This window comes from Saccopteryx bilineata, chromosome 5 (assembly GCF_036850765.1).
Source record: "Saccopteryx bilineata isolate mSacBil1 chromosome 5, mSacBil1_pri_phased_curated, whole genome shotgun sequence".
Lineage (NCBI taxonomy): Eukaryota > Metazoa > Chordata > Mammalia > Chiroptera > Emballonuridae > Saccopteryx > Saccopteryx bilineata.
The window spans coordinates 84,493,528-84,513,152 of record NC_089494.1 but is presented as its reverse complement, the minus strand read 5'-3'; the positions used below and the strand labels follow the sequence as shown (position 1 = coordinate 84,513,152).

Sequence of the window (19,625 nt, the reverse complement as noted above, 5' to 3'; positions counted from 1 at the left end):
CTCCTCTGAAGTAACCTGGGAAGGGGCTAGTTTCACAGTTTCTGTTCGGGGATCAGAGTCCATATTTCCCCCAAATCATGTTTTAAACAGCTTGGACATGTTGTCAAGACATTGGACCAGCGTTCTTCAAGCTAATGTTTTACAAATGTTGTTCTCGAGAATGTTAACTGATGCATGGTTAAAAACAAAGAGTCCTATTGTCAAGTACATATGCTGGGTTAAACAAAGTTAAACAAATTTCTTTACTGGAAAACTTCTCAACCCTGGCCAATTGGGTCAGCGGTAGAGTGTCAGCCTGGTGTGTGAGTGTCCTGGGTTTGATTCCCAGTCAGGGAAGCAACTATTTGCTTCTCCAACCTTCCCCGTCCTCTTTCTCTTTCTCTTTTTCTCTCTCTTACTCTTCTCCTCTTGCATCCATAGCTTGAATAGTTTGAGCAAGTTGGCCCCATTGCCCTGGATGCTGAGAATGGCTCCATGGCCTTGCCTCAGGCACTGAGATGGCTCTGTAGCTGAACAATGGACAAGCAGCCCCAGATGGGCAGAGCATCACCCAGTATTGAGCTTACCAGGTGGCTCCTGGTTGAGTTGCATGCCAGAGTCTCTCTGTCTCCCTGCCTCTCAGTTTCCCTGCCTCTCACTTAATTTAAAAAAAAAAAAAAAAAAGACGTCTCATCACCTTCAAAATGCTCATGTGAATTGTAACTCTCTACAGGAAGATATAGTATCAACATTCCTAAATTTACATATTTCAGTAGCGAACCCTTTCTCACAGTATGTTTATTAATGTTCTTGAGAAGAGCATTCTGAAGAGTAAATACAGTTTGGAAAATGGTAGCCAAGGATATTCAACATTAACTCCAGTTTCCACTGGAGCCTGTTGGTCTAAGAGGTCTTCTCTAACGTCATTTGAAGGAAACGTAGCAGTAGGTATAAGCCAGGGGTCCCCAAACTACGGCCCACGGGCCGCATGCAGCCCCCTGAGGCCATTTATCCAGCCCCCACCACACTTCCAGAAGGGGCACCTCTTTCATTGGTGGTCAGTGAGAGGAGCACAGGATGCGAATGCAGTACTACTTCTGGTGACGCGGGACGCATGCGTCATATCACTTGTTACAGCTAGCAGTGACAAATCTGGAATCGGACATTGACCATCTCATTAGCCAAAAGCAGGCCCATAGTTCCCATAGAAATACTGATCAGTATGTTGATTTAAATTTACTTGTTGCTTTATTTTAAATATTGTATTTGTTCCCGTTTTGTTTTTTTACTTTAAAATAAGATATGTGCAGTGTGCATAGGGATTTGGTCATAGTTGGGTTTTTTTTTATAGTCTGGCCCTCCAACGGTCTGAGGGACAGTGAACTGGCCCCCTGTGTAAAAAGTTTGGGGACCCCCGCTATAAGCAATTGTAGGTACAGCAGCAAGGCAGTTGAGCTCTGGAGTCAATCTGGCTCTTTTCAAATCGCAGATCTACCACTTTCTACTTCTGTGTCCTTGGGCAAGTTATTGAAGCATCGAGAACATCACTTAGCACATAATAAGTTCTCAATAAGTGCTAGCTTTTGTCATTATTAAGCCTTAAGACCAATCTAGGGACAAAGGACTGCTTCAGTGCATTAGGAGTCTGTTTATTTGCTTGAGGCTCTGGGACATGGGACAGTTTCCCATAAATGTGAGAGAACTAAAAAATAATCCTGGCTGAAAACTCTTAAGTACTATTTTAGATATAGAAGGTTCCAAAACAGACTGGTAAAGCAATGAATTTTCCTTTCTGTTCCCCATTCTGTTATGTTCGGGTCAGTGATTTTAAATATTATCCTGGATTCTTTGCAATGATCACTTGCTATGAAAGGATAAGGTCAAAACCAAGGTGGGTTTTGATTTTTCAGTATGATTTTCAGAAATTTAGTACAGAAACCCTTACAGAGTCACAGAAGATGATGAGGGTGTTTAATGAAAGGAGTGGGTGAAACGCTTTAGGGAGTTAGTCTGGAGCTCTAGCCTGTAGAGGAAGCGTGAGGTGAAGAGGTGACAGATGATCCGTTTAACTCTCTGCACTTCTTGCACTGTCACAGTGGGTGCTGCTGAACCAATTGTACATCTAGGTCTCACTCTGACTTTTGAAGCAGTTGTGTCCCTAGGAGATCTTGCATGTAAGAAGTTTAGATGGATCCTGTCTCTCTCTCTTCCTATTCCCCGCCTCTGTCAGTAGTACATGGCATTTTGTTAAATATCTTTGTGATACAGTCTCTCCTGTATGTCCAGCTTTCTAGTAACAGTGTTCCTGTTTCTTTACCAAACCCTCATCTCTATCTTTAATCCATTTAGATTTTACATGTTTCCTATGGACCAGGGGTCCTGCCTTGTCCTCTATAAAGCCTTTTAGAACCTGTTCATGAGTTCTTAAAGGGGCCAGTCTCTCCTGATAAGGCCAACAAAGCTAAGGCATTATTACTTTATCCTGCATAGGATGTATTGGCTTTTTAAAGGGCTCAAGACTTCAACCAGGTAATGTTTAATGGAGAAGGTACATTTGAACATGTTGGTTTTCATGATTTGATTTAAATCATATTCCATGTGTTTTACCCTTGGCTAATGTCATTCATTATCACTCATGAAATTTTTCTTGTATACTTTAGTCCAGTAATTAATTGTCTCCATCTCATACCTGCAATGAAATGAATTAATACTCCTTTTTTTTATTCCTTATCATTTTCACCTTATCCCAGAAACAAGGTAGAATATAACAGACATTAATTAATTCATGCCTGAGATAACTCTGAAGAATAGGTCAAGAACTAAGTTTCAGAGAAAAAATGAATTGTTCGACACATGCATCTAAATAGACCATTGCTCTTCTGGACAATAAAGAAAGATGAGGGTAGCTCCCTTTTGCTATGCTTATTTACCTAGGCTCCAGGAGCTGATCCTGATAGAATACTATTTACAGGTGACTGACAAGGCAAGTTCAAGTGTGGTCAGATTTGGCTCCAAACTTTCTATACTCAGAGGAGCCAGCAACAGCTGGCATTGTAAAATCCTCTCAGGATTCGAACTCACTCTCAAAGTGCTTTCTTAGCAACTAACACATAGCAAAGAGAAAGGATTCCTGTTTAATCTGGCTTTGTTTTGTTTTTCCTTCTTCTTCTTGTTCAGATGAATAGAAAGAGGTTATAAGGGAGGCTAATGATAGAAGATTCAATCATTTCTGGAGATTTGTCACTTCACACTCTCTTCCGAGGGAGTTTAAGAATCATGAGAGCCTTTTAATTTTTTTTAACCACTTTACTTAAAAGTTTCAAAATTGGTTAAATAACTAAAAATAGCTCCCAAAGATGTCTACAAAGATTCTACAGGATCACCAGGCATAAAGCAAAATTTAAGGTGCAAAATGATTTCAGGAATTGGAGATGCTAAAGACAATGGATTTATAGAAAAAAATGAGTGTAATATTCTTGTCTTGCTCCATTGAAAATCAGGTCCTTGAGTCATCTTTGATAGCTGGACTGCTCTGGAACATTAAGCATTCATCAAATGGTTTGCAGAGTATTTTGAACTTTTCCTTCTAGTTGGAGGTTGGGAGGAAGGGAGGGATGAGATTGTAATAGCAGTAGCTGGGAGCTTAGAGGATCCCCCAGAATGCATAATGGAAGTCAAACTTGCTTGAGTCAGAATTGTCTCTGAGTTATGACAAAACAATACTAACAAATATATAAGAAGAACTATGTCTAGAGGATAGATTCTTATTTTTTAAGATAATATTTCAACAGTTTTGTCTTGACCAAGGTTGATATATGCACAAGCACGTTTTGGGGAATTCTAATAGAAGAAAAGATGCTACTTCCTTTTAAAAAATTCATTAAGAAACACAGCAAGGATAATCCAGAAGCAGTGAGACTGCTTCATATTTCATTTTAAATAACTCCTTTGCTGGTGTTGAATACTTCTTTGTGGAATCTCTGGTGCTACCAGAAGTGATTTGTAACAAAGCATGGGAGAGAAAGTATCCATCTTGGGTTAATCCAAACCCTGCAGGAAGGCACACACACTCTAGGAATAATACCAGTTTCCTAGTCAGGCAGCAGCTGCTGGCTCTCTTGCCCCTGAATGATTGTGTTGACAGATCTTTGTAGTGTGAATAAAATATTAAAGGCATAATGACAAAAAGTAATATTAGAGCTTTCATTTCCTTTTTTTTTTTTTTGTAAGAACCTTATTTAGTAGTTTCAAAATCGAGTTGGAAGATGAATCTGTCTTTATTGCATCTGGATCAAATCATGCTTAATGTGGAAGGTATATTCATTTACCTGTGTGGTAAACTGAGCTTTTTTAATGAGTCAAGAAAGGAAAGGAAAAGAATAAAAATGCTGTCACTTAGCTTCCATTGCTTATTAGGACATTCAGGATTCTGAATTTTTATCAACCTAGTTTCTGAAAACATATAAACCTTCAGAAAGAGTCATTTGATCAATAGAATGTTATCTCTGTGTAAGGTTTTCAAGCCATTGTTTAAAAAAAAGTTAAGAGAAAAGAAAAGAAATACAAGGGATAGAAAAGCAAATCTCAGAACTCCAGGGGTGAATCAGGTTAAGAGCCTGAGGAATTTTGCCATAGAGACATTCATCAGAAAGTAGGGAAGGCAAAGCTGTGGTAACTCTCATGTGGATGTTTGTGTGGGAAGCATTTGATCCTGTGAAGTAAGGTTGAAAATGCGCCCGCTCAGGTCTGCACAGGATGATTTAAAGGCCAGAACGGTGTTATGATTTTTAGAGATGTGAAACTGAGGTGAGGAGAGGTTAGGCAACTTTCTCAAGGTGCCAGAGGAATCAGTCCCTCTACTGTTTGACTCCAAAGCCCGTGACTTGTGGCAGAGACTGTGATTTGTATTTACTTTCCTTTTTTCAGAGCATCAGGAAGACAGTGTGTCCCAGACTCCCTGCTACGAGACTGAGTTCTGGCCAAAAGGACTGGGAGCAGAGGTCACTTGTGTGACTTCCAGGCTGAAGCAGCTAAAAGTTGATGTTCTTTATCCTGTTTCTCTCTTCTCCTTGCATTGGAACTGCTGAGTCTGTGTGTTTTAAAGTTGTCACTGTCTCAAGGGAAGAAGTCTAAGTCACAATTTATAAAAGTCACCAAGAAAATCCTTCCAACACAAATTTGTCTGTGTTGTGGCAACATATAATCTTTGCTAAATTAAGCTCCTCACATTTTAGGGTACATGTATTTGTTACAACAGTATAGCTTATTCTGTCTCAACTAATGCATTTTATCATTTGCACTTTACCTCTTTAAATTGTAGTTTTTAATACAGTATACCTCATATTTTATTCTTATACATGATGACTTAGTAGATTATAAAATAATCAGATTGAACAAAATATTATCTCTAGGAGTGTCATCTAGAATAAAACAAAAAATTTCAGGCAGTTTGTGCCTAAAAATAACACCTTTGGAATTATAATCAGATTTGGTGAATTAGGGGCCTGCTCATCTACTTCAACAAGAATCTATGGTTTGATATCTCTTGTGTGTCCATATGGCCCATGGTCTCCTGCCAGTGTCACTCTAATCAGCATCGTCTATGAAGAAGGCTATACTGTGAATTAAACCCATTTTCTTTCCCTGAAAATAAGTTTAAAGGAAAATCTAAAGTACTCTATACTATACTCCTTGTCCTATTTTATTACTCAATACCTTTGATTTCAGGAGTAGACCTAATAGAAGAGGAAATTATAACACATTGGTTCCATTAATGAGCACATATGAGATGTTGGCCAGCTATTGTATCCTGAGTAGAGTGGTTCTAATTTGTCTCCATTTTACAGATGGAAAATATGAGGTCACTTCTCTTTTTAAGAGGCAAGCTATACCTAAACCTTGATATCTGACACCTTGCCTTTTGTTGGGTGTTCCAAAGCCTGCAACAAGGAACACTCCAAATTTTTTTTGATGAAGAATAACCTTTAATTCCTTGGTAATTTTATGATGGTCCTCGTGATGATTAAACGCTGATTCTATGCATGACTGATGCAGGGGAACAATTTCTCCCCAGGGCAGGGTCTTAGATGGGATGTGGCCGTGGTAGCTGACTTGGAGATGGCCAGATAAAATATTAAGTTAGTCAATAATATTAAAAGTCGGTTGGAAAGTCTTATTCAAGAACGCCTTTTATTCTCTAGCACTCTTTTTTATTAATTCCATCTGTTGTTTAATGATCTCTAGATCAGGAACATATACTGCTGAAGCTTTGCCTTGAACTGTTTCTATTCCAGGTTCTTCTCTAATGTAGTCATTTATATATTTTAAACACATTTTCCCCCAGCCCATGTGTCTTCAACAAGGGCAAACTTTGTCTATATCTTCCTTCAACTCTGGTAGACGTTGAATGAAGATATATGACACATACATTCAGGAGAAGGGGGAACTGGTGTTTTTGGAAAGACAGTGAAAGGGTTTGATTTTTTCTTGTTTTCCTGCCTGCATGGTTGTTGCCGTTAGAAACCTCATGTTTTTATTCTGTTAAATAGATTAGAGATATGTAATTATACCTTCTCTTAGAGTTATGTAGGTAACTTCGCATTGAGATTTCAGTAACTGCCTAACACTATTGTCTAAATCTCTGCTCAAAGATTTATTTATTAACTACCAATCCTGACTGTATTGCTGTTTTAGAAACTGATCCTGTACTAGGGACTCAGGGCATGATATAGCTGTGTTAGAGGCCGAGGATCTAAAGATGCTTCTCCCTGTTCTCTTTGTGTGGCGATCAAGACTTCTGATTTTGACAGAAGGTGAACGTTGTGCCATGCAGACAGTACAGACGAGGCTCCGCACAGCATTAGCTGTTCCATCTGGCGTTTCTTAAATAAGAGAAACTATTCTTGGAGCTCTGTGAAGTGCCTGTTTTTTTCACAAGAGTTGGAAATGACTGGGCTTTTCAGTGAAAATAGGTGGAAGATGTGACTTGTACAGCTAAATGAGAAAGAAATGGAGATACACACGTATGGGAGAAAATGTCTGCGAAAGCTCAGCAAATTGCAGTTGTCATGATAAATGCAATTCTGTGCCCAGTCCATAAACCTCATTTTAATAAAAAATCATCCATTTGTCTCTTTAGTAATCCTTTTGAGATTACAATTGCAATTTATCATTTGAAAGGATAAATTTACCACTCCACAGGTGGTTAGCACAGGATTTGAGGAGGTGAATAACATTGAAATTTCAATGCCACTATTTCTGCATGCACTTTATAAAAGTTTTGGCAGCTAATGCTGAAATAAAGTTTCCTTTCCACCCCCTTGTCTTGGCTCTGAGAGAGCTGGTGCATCACAATGGGCTCTAAATAATTGAATGTTCTGTAAAGTTACTCAGCTTATTTTTTATTTTTCTGTTTTACAACAGCTTCTTTTAAGTTAAATATAAACATTATTATATTGCACATATGTTTCTGATCAGGAAGTCCTTGAATTGTTTTGGGGAGATCATCATCTTCTAGTGAAATTAAAAAGACAAACTTAAAAACTACTCCTGGTCCTGGCAGGTTGGCTCAGTGGTAGAGTGTCGGCCTGGCATGCAGGAGTCCTGGGTTCGATTCCTGGCCAGGGCACACAGGAGAAGCACCCATCTGCTTCTTCACCCCTTCTCCTCTCCTTTCTCTCTGTCTCTCTCTTCCCCTCCCGCAGCCAAGGCTCCATTGGAGCAAAGTTGGCCCGGGCGCTGAGGATGGCTCCATGGCCTCTGCCTCAGGCGTTAGAATGGCTCTGGTTGCAACAGAGCAATGCCCCAGATGGGCAGAGCATCGACCCCTGGTGGGCATGCCGGGTGGATCCCAGTCGGGCACATGTGGGAGTCTGACTGCCTCCCCGATTCCAACTTCAGAAAAATACAAAAAAATACAAAAAAAAAGAAACTACTGGAAAAATAATATGACTTTGAGAGATGGGCACACAACACAGTCAACAGTTCAAATGCAATAGAAATGTTTACCTGAAGCCTCTGAACTCTTATTGATCAATGTCACCCCACTAAACTTAATTTCAAAAACAAACAACTAAGTGTAACAAGGAGTTGATGCTTCTTCTCTCTCTCTTTTTCCTTCTTCTTTCTCTGTCTTAGTGAAAAAATTAAAAAGAAAAGAAAATTTGGAGGAAGAAAAATCAAACAAGAAAATGGCCATTATGCTTCTGTTTGTGATTGTTGATATTGGCAATAACTTCTTAGACAGTTCTGTTTGTTTTAATAGCAACCCATAACTCTTTTTAAAATTAGTGTACTAATTACTTTTTCCTGGCTCAAGGGATTAATGTCACATTTCACTGTTGCTTTCCTGGTTGAATTAATTCTATGAATATCAAACTACCCTTAAAGTTTTACTGTTAACATTTTTTGAGGACTCTGGTATGTTTGCTACAAAATAATGCTTTAAAGGTTTGATTTTTTTCCCATTAATTTACTACAAAACTCTCCAAGACTATGATGTGATCAGTTTCAAGAATATTCAAAATAAAGAAATTAAAGTTAAAATTATATTTTAGTTTTAAGTAGTTTTCAAGTGAACCTATGATCAGAATAAATATTGTTACAACTGAAAAAATAGTTATTTATAATAGTTATGCTTACCTATAAGAAAATTAATCAATTCTTCAGTTCTTAACTCTTTCAGTAACAGCTTACAAAAAAGATTCAAGCCAAGAGACAGATGAAAATATGTTGTCTAATTCATACCTAATAGGGCAATGGGAATTACAATAAATCCATAAACTGCTTTGCTGCCTCCATGACCTAAAACTTGACAGGAGTTGTTTAAGAACATATTTATGGCCCTAGTCAGTGGGTCAGTGGATAGTCAGCCTGCTATATGAACGTTCTTGGTTCCATCCCTGGTCAGGGCACACCTGAGAAGTGACCATTGGCTTCTCTTCCCGCCCTTCTCCCCCTTCTCTCTCTCTTCCCCTCCCCCAGCCAGTGTCTATTGGTTTGAGTGTGGCCCTGGAGGCCAAGGATAGCTCCCTCAGAGCTCAACAGCCTCAAGCACTAAAAACAGCTCCATACTAGAACATTGGCCCCAAACGGGGTTGCCAGGTGGATTCCAGCCAGGGCGCATGCAGAAGTCTCTCTCACTATCTCCCCTCCTCTTACCTAAAAAAATAAATAATTAACATATTTATGAAAATGATCTCTTGTATGAAATCTTGAATTTTATCCTAGGCTGCTTCAATGAACCATCTAAAAACAGGATATTTTACAAAAGATTCTATGTCAGAGTCAAACAACATCAAGCAGGGACAACTTGTTTTCTTCTACTAGGTGGAGCAAAAGTAGTTTTACAGTTGTGAGGGTGCAAAAAAGAGTTTATTCTTGTATTATTACTTATTATTAGAGTATTATTTTCCACATGACATATTAACAGAGCTTTTTATTTCTATTTTTTTTACAGAGACAGAGAGTGAGTCAGAGAGAGGGATAGACAGGGACAGACAGACAGGAACGGAGAGAGATGAGAAGCATCAATCATTAGTTTTTCATTGCGCATTGCAACACCTTAGTTGTTCATTGATTGCTTTCTCATATGTGCCTTGACCATGGGCCTTCAGCAGACTGAGTAACCCCTTGCTGGAGCCAGCGACCTTGGGTTCAAGCTGGTGGGCTTTTCCTCAAACCAGATGAGCCCGCACTCAAGCTGGCGACCACGGGGTCTCGAACCCGGGTCCTCTGCATCCCAGTCCGACACTCTATCCATTGCGCCACTGCCTGATCAGGCTTAACAGAGCTTTCAATGATCACTGTGTTTGCATTAAGAAGCAGTGTGAAAGCTGCAAGGCTAGCGGAGGCAAGGCAGAGGACAAGGAGTGGCTGCCTGTTACCAAGCTGGGCCTCTTAATCAAGGACATGAAGGTCAGGTCCCTAGAGAGATTTATCTCTTCTCCCTGCCCATCAAGGAACATGAGATCATTGCCTTTGTTCTGGGGGCATCTCTCAAGGAAGAGGTTTTGAAGATTATGCCATTGTACAAGCAGCCCCATGCTGGCCAGGTGACACAGTTCAAGGCATTTGTCGTCATTGGGGACTACAATGGGCATGTCATTCTGGGTGTTAAGTGCTCCAAGGAAGTAGCCACTGCCATCAGTGGGGCCACCAACCTGGCCAAGCTCTCTGTGGGCCCTGTGCGGCGATGTTACTGGGGGAGCAAGATCAACAAGCCCTCCACTGTCCCTTGTAAGGTGACTGGGGCTGTGGCTCTGCTGGTAAGCCCATACCACGATGCCGCAGGGACACTGGCATTGTTTCAGCCCCTGTGCCCAAGAAGCTGCTGCTGATGGCTGGTATCAACCGCTGCTACACCTGTCCTCCTGGGCAACTTCGCCAAGGCCACCTTTGACGCCATCTCCAAGACCTACAGCTATCTCACCTCCAACCTCTGCGAAAAGAAGGGTGTTCACCAAGTCTTCCCATCAGGATTTCACTGACCATCTTGTAAAGACCCACACCAGAGTTTCTGTTCAGGAGACCTGGGCTCCAGCAGTGGCCACCACATAATTTTATGCATGAAAATCAAAGTGAATTAAGCCTGTTTTTTGGTTGGTTTGTTTGTTTTTTAAGTCCTAGGATATGGATGAATATATGTACCATTTGCTGAGGCTCAACCTTGTGAGTAAAATACAGCTAACAAGTCAGGATTTAGAATTGTGTTTTGGGCCAGATTTGTATATAAGAACTGCCATTACAAAAGTATAAATTTTTAAAAACTATTTATTAAACACATGATATGTGCCATAAATCTTGTTAGATTTAACAATACGGTGATAAGCAAGATAAACATGGACACTTATTAAAAGAGACTGTCATCTAATTAATGGAGTAAAATATACACTATTCCTTGTGAAATTTTCTTATAAAGTTAAAATAATGTAGATCTGTAAAGTGTGTAACATGCTGTAGATGCTCAATGAGCATTAGTCTTTCCTCTGCTTTGTATCTTCATTCACAGGGTAATTCATTGTGTTCAGTTGCCAAGTGTAAAGCCAGTAGCCATGGCCACCTGGCCCATGCAGGTTCACATTGGATCCGGACAGTCAGTAAAGAAACAACGGAAGGAGTCCTGGGTTTGATTCCCGGCCAGGGCACACAGGAGAAGCTCCCATTTGCTTCTCCACCCCTCCCCCTCTCCTTTCTCTCTGTCTCTCTCTTCCCCTCCCACAGCCAAGGCTCCATTGGAGCAAAGTTGGCCCAGGCGCTGAGGATGGCTCCTTGGCCTCTGCTAGAATGGCTCTGGTGCTAGAATGGCTCTGGTTGCAACAGAGCAATGCCCCACATGGGCAGAGCATCGCCCCTGGTGGGCATGCCAGGTGGATCCTGGTCAGGCACATGTGGGAGTCTGTCTGACTGCCTCCCCGTTTCCAACTTCAGAAAAATACAAAAAAGCGGGCAAGTAAAAACACACACTGGGCTCCCACTCATTCAGCGCTCACAAAGCTACTGATTTATCCAAGTTTCCTAGAATCAAAGGTTTCTAGCTCACCAGACTTATTCACCTTTGTTCCCCATCTCCTTCCTTCTCCCTGCACAAACTCTGCACAAACTGGCTTCTTACTCAGCACTCCACCATCTTGGCTGCTTTTCATGGCCTCCTCCACATGGCCTTTCTCTGCTCTTTTCTCTAAAGTTAATCTCAGGAACTAGGAACTAAGAGAGCAAGCTCCTGGTCTGCCCCACTTTATAGTGCAGAAATCAAAACCTTTAATCCAGGGGTCTCAAACTCAACTCAGCATGTGGGCTGCAGAGCAAGATCACAGCCCTTTGGCGGGCCGCACTAGGTCTACAAAAGGCAACTGTTACGCAACACTTTTCAGTGTCACAAAAACGACCAGAAACTGTAGTTCGCATCACAACTGCTGTTAACTAAGCTAATATCTAGCTAGGGTGCTAGAGAAATGAAAAATACAAGTAGGCCCCTAGGCTTACTTAATTTTATACAAAATATTTTGAACTTCGTGGATTAGTCTGCGGGCCGCACAAAATTGTTCGGCAGGCCGCAAGTTTGAGACCTCTGCTTTAATCCAATATACAAAATAGGGAAGTCTCTAACACAAAGTCACTTATCTGAGGCATAATGGGATTGCACCACCCCACATCAAAAAGGGTGGGAAAGGCTTAGTCCTAAAACCAAGCCCCAGGCTACAAGGATCCTGCTTGCCCACAGCCTGCCCCCAACACACATTAATATCACCTGGGCAACAGACTTCCACTTGGGCAGCGCCATCTTTAACAAAGTGAGCACAATATATTTTATCTGCCCAACACCAAGAAAACTTAGCATTCAAGCAATATTGTTTTTGATCACCAATTGAAGGTGAGTCCTGAATTTATGAGGGTTACTGAGAAGAGGTGACAATACAGATGCATTCTGTAACTTGTGAGCAAGAAAGGGAAACATGTATCCACCAGAAAAGCAGTCATTGCAGTTACACATTCCAGATATATCAGAATAATTCTGAGTAAATGGGAGAGAGTTGGTAAGAATTTCTCCCAAACCAATTAACTGAACATAAATGATGTATATTCCTTTGCTAATATCAGAGTAGAGTCCTTGGAGGTTGTTGGTTCTGATGAGAAAGAATGAAGCCAAGTTTCAAGTTACTGAGTTATTTAGATTTAGCCTCAGGGTCCTCTATCCTTTCAGAGAAGGCATTGCTTCCTGGCAAATGGAAAATGAGGGATGATGATCAGAAAATGACTGAAAGCTCTTTCAGCCAGAGGCTGTGTCTATGCAGAACAAAGTGACTAGACTAGTAGATAGGCTAGAGATATTCTAGATTAAAATGCAGTAAAATCCTTCAGGCAGCAGCAGATAAGCAATTGCTGTCCTAGTTGATTCGAGCAATTACTACGAAAGACTTCAGCAAGTTCTGCTACATTAACTTTTTGACCCTGTTTGCTTCTGCTATTCTGGCTACTCCTTATGCACTTCTTAGCAGTTCTGGGCTCTGTCTCTTTTACCTGGACTTGCTCTTATGCTGCATGATAAAAGAACAGGTCTACCAAACAATGCTAGTGTCTTCATTTATCCTTTCATAGGAGAAGCAACCATCTGCTTCTTTCTCCTCCCCCTCCCCCCCATCTCTTTCTCTCTCTCTTCCACTCCTGCCATGGCTCAACTGGTTGAAGTGCATCAGCTCAGGTGTGGAGAATGGCTTCGTGGAGCCTCTGCCTTAGGCGCTAAAAATAGCTCAGTTGCGAGCATGGGCCCAGATGGGTAGAATATCGGATCTAGATGGGGGTTGCTGGGTGGATCCCAGTCGGGATGCATGAGAAAGTCTGTCTCTCTATTTCCCCTCCTCTCACTTAAATTAAAAAAAAAAAAAAAAGCGAGGACCAGGAAACACCATTATGAGGGAGGAAGAAGTTCTGAATAGCTTATCTTGAACCCTAAAAATGTAAAAGACTTCCTTCTTTGCTACGTCCTAACTCTGTACGGATTTTTCAATGTAATCGAAACATAGTTTTCATTCCAGCCTCAGATGAGAAATGAAAATTTTAAGAAGTCAGCCTTTTAGGGAATGTTACAGGTTCAGTAAAATTAAATAAAGTAGAACAAATAGCTGAGCACTTGGGAAAATCTTCAGATATATTTCCTCACCTTTATAATAATACATGCTACTTAGAAGCCCTTAGATATTTTGATATTTATGTAAAGATGCCATGTATTGCAGAGCAATGTTAGATACCACAGTTTATACTAACATGAAATTCAGAAGACACCAAATCCAGTGAGACAAGTATAGTGGATTGGTTCTGATCGAGAGATTCAAATTTTTCCTAAGGGTATGGGGTAATTTAGAAGATGAGGTAATGCTTATGGGTCTTTGGTGATTTAGGTATGCTGAGGTGACATATTATTAACTCATATGAGTACAAATTAGGGCCAAAGAATCAGTTGCAACTCCGAGAGGCTGAGGCATATGGCACTAAGTAGAATAAAAAAAAAAAATGTGTCATTTAAATGGGGAATGAGACCAGAAGAAAAGACATATATATGCAAAGCAGAGAAACATTTAAAAATATTTTATCTTAAAAATAATATTTTTCTATCAGTTATTGTCTTTTCCATCTCAACCTCCGCTCATACTTTCATACTAGAGATTTTGTTCCCTGCTTGATGGCAAATTATTGTTATTTATTTCTGGAAAGTTTGACTTTCCATATTAGATCAAGTCCCACTTTCTGTTATAAAGGACCACAGTGCGTAAGACAGCAAGGAATTTCTCTTCTAAGCTTAACCACCAGGGGGTAGTCTAAATCTGATTTAAGAGTAAGTGAATTGACCAAACTGAGGTGGGTTTGAGAATTTGGATTGGTTTTTGGTTCATTCCTAGTCTTCAAATTCTGGAAATCCAATTTTTAGACTGTCTTCAATTTTGGGCATAAGAAACTTCTCAAAGCTGTTTTGCCCATTATACTTGAAGAGGATTCTTGACTCCTTCCTTAACCTCTGCAGAGATACAATGTAGAGTTTGGGTCTATCTCAGACCATGCTCTTAACTAGAACCTCAACTTTCAACTTCAGAGAATGACCTTGAACCTAATTGAATAAATTTCCTGAAGTCATGCTGGCTTAGAAGAAGTCTCCAAAGTATAAATACCACTCTGAATGCCAGAGAAAGGAATTAATATTCTGAATGGCAACTGTCTTGTCTTTCATTTTGGGACTTAAGGATATTTAAAATGTGTGCAAGATGAGAAGCCAAATGTACCTCCATAATTCTAATTAAAATATAAATTTCAATGTATCAGATTCATTCAGATGAAGTCAGTTTCACTTTTTTAGTTATTTCTTTATTCTATTTTTCATTGAAAAAAATGAATGGTAAAATTTTCAAATAGTGTTAGAAGCTATACAATAAAAATAATATATATTTCTATTCCACAATTCATCTTTTTTTGCTAGAGATAATTAACACTACTCAAGGGTTGTTGTTTATCCTTCCATGGGGCAGGGGAGAAAGAAATGTATTCAAAGCCATACATTTTTCCCTTTTAATTAAATGAGTGGTAGAATCTCATGTCTACAAATTTGTGCTTTGCCTTTTTTATTTTTTTAAAGTATACAATATTTTTTTAGAAATTATCCTTGAGAAGACATCTTTATTCCTCATGTGTTAGAATAAAGCTAGGCAGAACTCCTAGGCCAATCTTTATATGTATTTTAATTTTTTGAAGGATGTTATCAAATTGCCTGCCACAGAAGATGCCCTGATTTCTAGTCTTATTAACAAATAATGAGAGAGTCTGCTTTTTCAAACCACGGCCAACACAGCAATTTGAAGCCCTTTGATCTTTGACACTACAGCAGATGAAAAGTTGTATCTCACTGTTTGAATTAGCTATAAGTCCTTAGTTATAAGTCAAGTTGAATATTTTTGACCTTCATCTTAGCCCAGTTTTTGTTTGAATTGTCATTCTACCTTCCAGTGTCTTGTAGAAAAAGAACACCACCCATTCGAGTCAGCAATTATATTGTCACTGGTGTTGCCAATGACATCTAGCAGCTGTGTGTAAATATAGCGTTATTTTTTAATGAAACGTGGTTGAAAGACAAGGATACTTTGATTATTATAGTGTGGGAGAAACAGTACACTTTCCATCTAACAGGCACTTGGTTATTGCTGTAAAACACATGATCTATGCTCTGTAAAAAGTTTGCATTTTCCTTTGAAACAAATTTTACTCTTAAAGTCAAAATATTTCTCAAATATATATATACTATAAACTGTTTTTAAAAAAGACCAGCTTTATTGTTGCCAACTTATATTTTAAAGTCTTTTGCAGCATTAGTTTAGCCTTAGGAAAAAGCAAACTGGTCATAATTAACATTTGGAAATTTCTTTTTTGTAAGCAAACATTTTCATTCAGTATGTTCTCTGGCAATGCCTTTATATGAGCTGCTTGGCTTGTAAATACATAACATACACTAATTGTGGAAACCAAGAGCCTGGCATACTCTTATTTTGACAGAAGTGGCTTTGTATAGGTTGTATTTATTAGCTATTCTTGTGACATCATCTGTGAATAATGAAGAAATGCTAATTGCTAGTTCACAAGGAGCATATGAAAGAGACCTTATAATATGAATATATGTAGGGTCAGTGCATAGTAAAAGAAATACAATCCTCTTCTGGAAACCAAGAAAAATGAAAGTAAAGAACCAAAGATTTTTTTTTTTTAATCATTATAATGACCAAGTATTTTCTTGAATGGTTTTCCTAGTAAATGAGGAATTGCAGACTCAGGATAGGGGCAATACGATGGAAATAAAATAAACCTAGTGTCATAATCTTAGTCGAAATTAAATAATCTTGCAGGTACAGGGAGCTATAATGTTTTTGGTAATAACTGGGATAGTCTTGACTATGGCTTTGAAGTACCTGTTCACAGAGGGACCTACCAATTCCCTGTTTATTTTCCACCCCTCACCTCTGGTGGTGGACAGACTTCAAGCAGGTTTTCATGATCTCCCTCTCCCGGCATTTATTTACTTGCAGAATTCTACCTCTGAGTGTGTGTGAAACTGGTGACTTACTTCTAAACAATAGAAGATGGCTGAGGCCCTGGCTGGTTGGCTCAGCGGTGGAGCGTCGGCCTGGCGTGTGGGAGACCCGGGTTCGATTCCCGGCCAGGGCACATAGGGGAAGCGCCCATTTGCTTCTCCACCCCTCCCCCCCCTTCCTCTCTGTCTCTCTCTTCTCCTCCCGCAGCCAAAGATCCATTGGAGCAAAGATGGCCCGGGTGCTGGGGATGGCTCTGTGGCCTCTGCCTCAGGTGCTAGAGTGGCTCTGGTCGCAACATGGCGACTCCCAGGATGGGCAGAGCATCGCCCCCTGGTGGGCAGAGAGTCGCCCCTGGTGGGCGTGCTGGGTGGATCCCGGTGGGGCGCATGCGGGAGTCTGTCTGACTGTCTCTCCCCGTTTCCAGCTTCAGGAAAAAAAAAAAAAAGAAGAAGATGGCTGAGAAGATGGTATGTCACTCCCATGATTACATTTTATTATATAACAGTCTGTCCTAGCAGTCTTGGAAACTCTAGACTTGTTGGCTCTGAAGAAACAAGTTACAGTAGTGTGGACTAGCTATGTGGGGAGGCCCACAACTGAAGGTGGCCTGGACAGGTGGAGGGCCTCAGACCTACAGCTACAAGGAACTGAAATCTACCAACAACCATGTGGATTTGGATAGAACCCCACAGCTCAGAAGAGCCCTGGTTCACAATTTGATATCAACTTTATGAGCCCCTAAGAAATAGAATCTAGATAAGTTGTGCCCACACTTCTGAGAGTGCCCAAAGAAACTTTGAGAGTAAAATGTGTATTATTTTGAGCTGCTAAATTGTTGGTAATTTGTTATGCAGCACAGACAATAATATACCAGGAGGCAAAAACACACAACCTGTGGTATATTGTATTGTTATTCATAATATACACTGTCTTTTTGGGGGGTCAAATTATACTTCCTCACTGCACTGGCATTATGCAATATGTGGTAGCCATCCCAGCAAGAGGATTATATTAATACTTTCTTGACCTTTGAACTCAAGAGTGAGCATCTGATTTTCTTTGGCCCATGGAATGTGAATGCAAGCAAAAACCTTAAAAGCCAGCTTAAGGTTGGCCATGTTTCTCTTTTCTTTCTTTACCTAACGATGTCTGACCTATGTTGGATATATAATGGCAACAAAAAATAAACATTTCTTCCTTTATGTAAAACGGAGATTTTATCTTATTAGAGCATAACCTAGTCTTTCCTCCTGAGGAGGAATGATTCTGTTGGACACAATTGGGTAAAATTACTGTGCAGAGTTTTAAAAATCTTGTCTTTCAAATGGCAGACTCTCTTTAGATGACTTCCATACATTGCATTATATTTCTTTGATGAGTGCTTTACATATCATTCTGCCTGTGTATCTTCCAGAAACAGAGTCTGATAAGACAGTTTGGAGACGGGTGTTATTGGGATTCAAATCTGCGAAGTCTTCATGGGTTAGGACAGAATTCAAGGGGAAGGGTGAAGTGTACTACTCCAGCCCTTAGGAAAAGGCTCTTTCTGTGGGCTAGTTCTTGCATCCTCCTCTCACCTTTGTGGAATATTTCAAAGAGCAAGGTCAGAATGTGTTTAGCGGTAAAGGAACAAAGAAGACATTTATTTGGTCTGCCTCTTATTTTAAAAAGGTATTCCCAATATTGTAATTGGTGCAGCCACGTCCCCCAGGGTAGGAAACCAAGTTCAGGCTGGTAATGAGGAGTGATTCTTTTCCCAGGATGTCCACTATACTTTGATCCCCTCAAGATTTAGCCACATGAAGCAGCTGTTCAAGAAATTAGGGATTTTTAACTTCCTAGCATCTCTATACTTGGAGACCCAATAAAAACTGCTGATGGTACTTAAAACATTTAAGGATAAGATATTAGAGGAAGACAAAAGGATGTGTGTCACTCCAATGCTACTTAAATTGATCATTTAATAGAGGACAAGAAATTTACAGATTTTTTTCTGTCTTGCAACAGAATGGAGACTATTTCTAAATTCCTCTGGAAATATTCCACTATGAAGTGTTATATAGAAATTTATGCATTTATTTCTACATGATAGTTAACTTTGACTTATATTGACTTTAGATCACCCTGGAATCAGACTACCTGGGTTTGAAATCTTACTCTGCCATTTAATTGGCTGTGTGACCTTGGGTAAGGTTTTTAAGTTCCCCGTGACTCAGTTTCCTCATTTATAAAAGTTTCTTACCTCCTGTGATTGTTGTGAAAATTAGTACATGTAAAATGCTAGCTTAATAAAACATAATTCACTTATTGTTACCACCTGTATTCACAATGAAAACCCGTCAGGAGACCTCACATATCCTCATACACCCAAAGTAGCATTTCTTCATTTTCAATTCTTTCTTCCCTGTGCTTCCAGATTGGCTATGTCATACATTTATCAGAAGAACTGTAAAAACCACAGCTTTCTTTAAGCCTTCTTTCTTGTTATAGTCTCCCTACCAACTATTTGCTCTCTAGCAACAAAATTTTTAAAAATCCATTTATATTAATGGAAAAAAGAAGGTTTTTTTTTTTCTTTCTATATAGTTACTTGCTTTATTCGCACCAGCTCATGAGTTGAACTGACTTTCATTAGGTGGTTATCAACTACATGCAAGTGTTCTGATATTCACCACATTCATTTGTCATTAACATGCCTGACTTGCATGTCACAGTACAATTTCCTTAGGGCAATAGGCTTGACCTGGGGACAGGACAGAACTGCTAAGGAATTGGTGGAGGCTCAGGAAACCTGGCCGTTAGGGGTGGACAAACATTCTAAAATACCGTCTGAAGTAGAGTGTAAAAATCAGGTTGGATCTCAGTGAGATTAAAGTTTGAGAGTTTGTTTTTTGCTTTATTTGTTTGTTTGATCACAGTGGGCAAGGTTTGGGCCAATAGGAGGTTCTAGGAAGGCCACGATTCCTGCTGGGTTTTCGTGTCTCGAGAGGAAGGATGGAAGGCCTGGCTGAGATAAGGTAAAGGATCTGGACGCATGGCACAGGGCTGAACGTTTCTACAGGAGTTAGGGGAATGGGTCAG

The 19,625-nt window shown here is 39.9% G+C and overlaps 1 pseudogene; it reads left to right on the top strand.

Moving 5' to 3' along the window:
* Positions 1-10,536, top strand: part of LOC136306505 (small ribosomal subunit protein uS5 pseudogene) — a 79,708-nt pseudogene extending 69,172 nt beyond the window's left edge.
* Positions 10,537-19,625: the final 9,089 nt, after the last annotated feature.